Below are 4,808 nucleotides of genomic sequence, written 5' to 3'. Positions count from 1 at the left end.
TCAAGTTTGATTTATTAACTACAAAAAGGAAAGATGTATTTTATTCTGGTGCCGCTCTGCGCACACGAGTTTGTTATCTAACTAGCTCAAACTTGTTAGCAAGCTAGCTCAAAGGACAGTCAGTTTCTCCATACAAACCACTACTCATAGGTATAATTCTGTGGACCTAATTCAGATAATGCATGTCATAACAAGATGCCCAGATCTTCAAGCCTCCTCCTCAACCCTCTCTCCCCACCCGTAAAATATCAGTTGCATCTTCCGTTATAGTCTACATTTCTGTCCATCACGCATGTAAACTACTAGTTTGCCTGTTCTATCCACACTGATTGGTGAAGTAATTTAATGAGCTAAATGTAAAATTTTTAAAAACGGTTGATTTCACAGGTTAAAAAAGAAACAGGGGCACTGCATTGCAGTGCTAGCTGTGCCACCAGAGACTCTGGGTTCGAGTCCAGGCTCTGTCGCAGCCAGGCCACGACCTGGAGGTCCATGGGGCAATACACAATTGGCCTAGCGTTGTCCGGGCTAGGGAGGGTTTGGCCAGTAGGGATATTCTTGTCTCATCGCGCACTAGAAACTCCTGTGGCGCGCCGGGCGCAGTGCGTGCTAGCTAGGTCGCCAAGTGCACGGTGTTTCCTCTGACACATTGGTGCAGCTGACTTCCGGGTTGGATGCGCGCTGTGTTAAGAAGCAGTGCTGTCATGCAGGTGAAAGAGGACCCAAACGCGACTTAACAGAAACAGAGTTTATTAAAGTCCAAAACGGAATAACAGAAATCCTCTAGATTTGTAGAGGGGAAAACAACTGGAGAAGCGGCCACAGACTGCAGGTCGCTTCGGGTAGGCGCAGGCCGTAGTCGACTGAGACACCTGCTCACACGCAGCGTCTGATGAAGGCACAAAACACGACAGGACAGGGTGATACACAATCACGGCAAAAACACGACAGGACAGGGCGAAACGCAATCACAGCATGGTGAATACAATACAAGGAACCGACGGGACAGGAACGGATCACAAAGGAATAAATAGGGACTCTAATCAGGGGAAAGGATCGGGAACAGGTGTGGGAAGACTAAATGATGATTAGGGGAATAGGAACAGCTGGGAGCAGGAACGGAACGATAGAGAGAAGAGAGAGCGAGAGAGTGAGAGAGGGAGGGGGAGAGAGAGGGCTAGAAGGAGGGAAAGAACCAAATAAGACCAGCAGAGGGAAACGAATAGCATGGGAAGCACAGGGACAAGACAAGATAATAAATGACAAACATGACAGTACCCCCACTCACCGGCGCCTCCTGGCGCTCTCGAGGAGGAACACTGGCGGCAACGGAGGAAATCATAGATCAAACGGTCCAGCGCGTCCCGAGAAAGAACCCAACTCCTCTCCTCAGGACCGTAACGAAAAACGATAAAAAGGGAAACTAGGGTACTACTCTAAAAAAAAATGAGAACTAGGGACAGACTGAGACACAGCAAGGGCAGGGACAAGAACAGGAGAGATGCGATGGCAGGGAACAGACTGAGACCCAGCAAGACCAGGAGCAGAAGCAGAAAAAAATTACCAGACTTCTTCTGCGCGCAGTCTGAACACGCAGCCACGAAACGGCGCGTGTCACGCTCCTGAGTCGGCCACCAAAAGCGCTGGCGAATAGACGCAAGAGTGCCTCGAACACCGGGATGACCAGCTAACTTGGCAGAGTGAGCCCACTGAAGAACAGCCAGACGAGTGGAAACAGGAACGAAAAGGAGGTTACTAGGACAAGCGCGCGCGACGCAGTGTGCGTGAGTGCTTGCTTAACCTGTCTTTCAATTCCCCAGACTGTCAACCCGACAACACGCCCATAAGGAAGAATCCCCTCGAGATCAGTAGAAGCCACAGAAGAACTAAACAGACGGGATAAGGCATCAGGCTTGGTGTTCTTGCTACCCGGACGGTAAGAAATCACAAACTCGAAACGAGCGAAAAACAACGCCCAACGAGCTTGACGGGCATTAAGTCGTTTGGCAGAACGGATGTACTCAAGGTTCTTATGGTCTGTCCAAACGACAAAGGAACGGTCGCCCCTCCAACCACTGTCGCCATTCGCCTAGGGCTAAGCGGATGGCGAGCAGTTCACGGTTACCCACATCATAGTTGCGCTCAGATGGCGACAGGCGATGAGAAAAATAAGCGCAAGGATGAACCTTATCGTCAGACTGGAAGCGCTGGGATAGAATGGCTCCCACGCCTACCTCTGAAGCGTCAACCTCGACAATAAATTGTCTAGTGACGTCAGGAGTAACGAGGATAGGAGCGGACGTAAAACGTTCTTTTAGAAGATCAAAAGCTCCCTGGGCGGAACCGGACCACTTAAAACACGTCTTGACAGAAGTAAGAGCTGTGAGAGGGGCAGCAACTTGACCGAAATTACGAATGAAACGCCGATAGAAATTAGCGAAACCTAAAAAGCGCTGCAACTCGACACGTGACCTTGGAACGGGCCAATCACTGACAGCTTGGACCTTAGCGGAATCCATCTGAATGCCTTCAGCGGAAATAACGGAACCGAGAAAAGTAACGGAGGAGACATGAAAAGAGCACTTCTCAGCCTTTACGTAGAGACAATTCTCTAAAAGGCGCTGTAGAACACGTCGAACGTGCTGAACATGAATCTCGAGTGACGGAGAAAAATCAGGATATCGTCAAGATAGACAAAAACAAAAATGTTCAGCATGTCTCTCAGAACATCATTAACTAATGCCTGAAAAACAGCTGGCGCATTGGCGAGACCGAACGGCAGAACCCGGTACTCAAAATGCCCTAACGGAGTGTTAAACGCCGTTTTCCACTCGTCCCCCTCTCTGATGCGCACGAGATGGTAAGCGTTACGAAGGTCCAACTTAGTAAAGCACCTGGCTCCCTGCAGAATCTCGAAGGCTGATGACATAAGGGGAAGCGGATAACGATTCTTAACCGTTATGTCATTCAGCCCTCGATAATCCACGCAGGGGCGCAGAGTACCGTCCTTCTTCTTAACAAAAAGAACCCCGCCCCGGCCGGAGAAGAAGAAGGCACTATGGTACCGGCGTCAAGAGACACAGACAAATAATCCTCGAGAGCCTTACGTTCGGGAGCCGACAGAGAGTATAGTCTACCTCGAGGAGGCGTGGTCCCTGGAAGGAGATCAATACTACAATCATACGACCGGTGAGGAGGAAGGGAGTTGGCTCGGGACCGACTGAAGACCGTGCGCAGATCATGATATTCCTCCGGCACTCCTGTCAAATCGCCAGGTTCCTCCTGAGAAGTAGGGAGAGAAGAAACGGGAGGGATGGCAGACATTAAACACTTCACATGACAAGAAACGTTCCAGGATAGGATAGAATTACTAGACCAATTAATAGAAGGATTATGACATACTAGCCAGGGATGACCCAAAACAACAGGTGTAAACGGTGAACGGAAAATCAAAAAAGAAATAGTCTCACTGTGGTTACCAGATACTGTGAGAGTTAAAGGTAGTGTCTCAAATTTGATACTGGGAAGATGACTACCATCTAAGGCAAACATGGGCGTAGGCTTGTCTAACGGTCTGAAAGGAATGTTATGTTTCCGAACCCATGCTTCGTCCATGAAACAACCCTCAGCCCCAGAGTCAATCAAGGCACTGCATGTAGCACCCGAACCGGTCCAGCGTAGATGGACCGACATAGTAGTACAAGATCTAGATGAAGAGGACTGAGTAGTAGCGCTCACCAGTAGCCCTCCGCTTACTGATGGGCTCTGGCCTCTTACTGGACATGAATTAACAAAATGTCCAGCAACTCCGCAATAGAGGCACAGGCGGTTGGTGATCCTCCGTTCCCTCTCCTTATTCGAGATGCGAATCCCTCCCAGCTGCATGGGCTCAGTCTCAAAGCCAGAGGAGGGAGATGGTTGCGATGCGGAGCAGGGAAACACCGTTGATGCGAGCTCTCTTCCACGAGCCCGGTGACGAAGATCTACCCGTCGTTCTATACGGATGGCGAGAGCAATCAAAGAGTCCACATCTGAAGGAACCTCCCGGGAGAGAATCTCATCCTTAACCACTGCGTGGAGTCCCTCCAGAAAACGAGCGAGCAGCGCCGGCTCGTTCCACTCACTAGAGGCAGCAAGAGTGCGAAACTCAATGGAATAATCCGTTATGGACCGTTCACCTTGGCATAAGGAAGCCAGGGCCCTAGAAGCCTCCCCACCAAAAACTGAACGGTCAAAAACCCGAATCATCTCCTCTTTAAAGTTCTGGAATTTGTTAGAGCAATCAGCCCTTGCCTCCCAGATAGCTGTGCCCCATTCTCGAGCCCGGCCAGTAAGGAGTGAAATGACGTAAGCAACCCGAGCTCTCTCTCTAGAGTATGTGTGGGGTTGGAGAGAGAACACAATCTCACACTGCGTGAGAAAGGAGCGGCACTCAGTGGGCTGCCCGGAGTAGCAAGGTGGGTTATTAACCCTAGGTTCTGGAGGCTCGGCAGGCCAGGGAGTAACAGGTGGCACGAGACGTAGACTCTGGAACTGTCCAGAGAGGTCGGAAACCTGAGCGGCCAGGTTCTCCACGGCATGGCGAGCAGCAGACAATTCCTGCTCGTGTCTGCCGAGCATGGCTCCTTGGATCTCGACGGTAGTGTAACGAGCGTCTGAAGTCGCTGGGTCCATTCCTTGGTCGGTTCCTTCTGTCATGCAGGTGAAAGAGGACCCAAACGCGACTTAACAGAAACAGAGTTTATTAAAGTCCAAAACGGAATAACAGAAATCCTCTAGATTTGTAGAGGGGAAAACAACTGGAGAAG

This window comes from Oncorhynchus gorbuscha, linkage group LG09 (assembly GCF_021184085.1).
Source record: "Oncorhynchus gorbuscha isolate QuinsamMale2020 ecotype Even-year linkage group LG09, OgorEven_v1.0, whole genome shotgun sequence".
NCBI classification, from domain to species: Eukaryota; Metazoa; Chordata; class Actinopteri; order Salmoniformes; family Salmonidae; genus Oncorhynchus; species Oncorhynchus gorbuscha.
The sequence above is the reverse complement of the archived record's forward strand: the minus strand, read 5'-3'. Positions refer to the sequence as shown.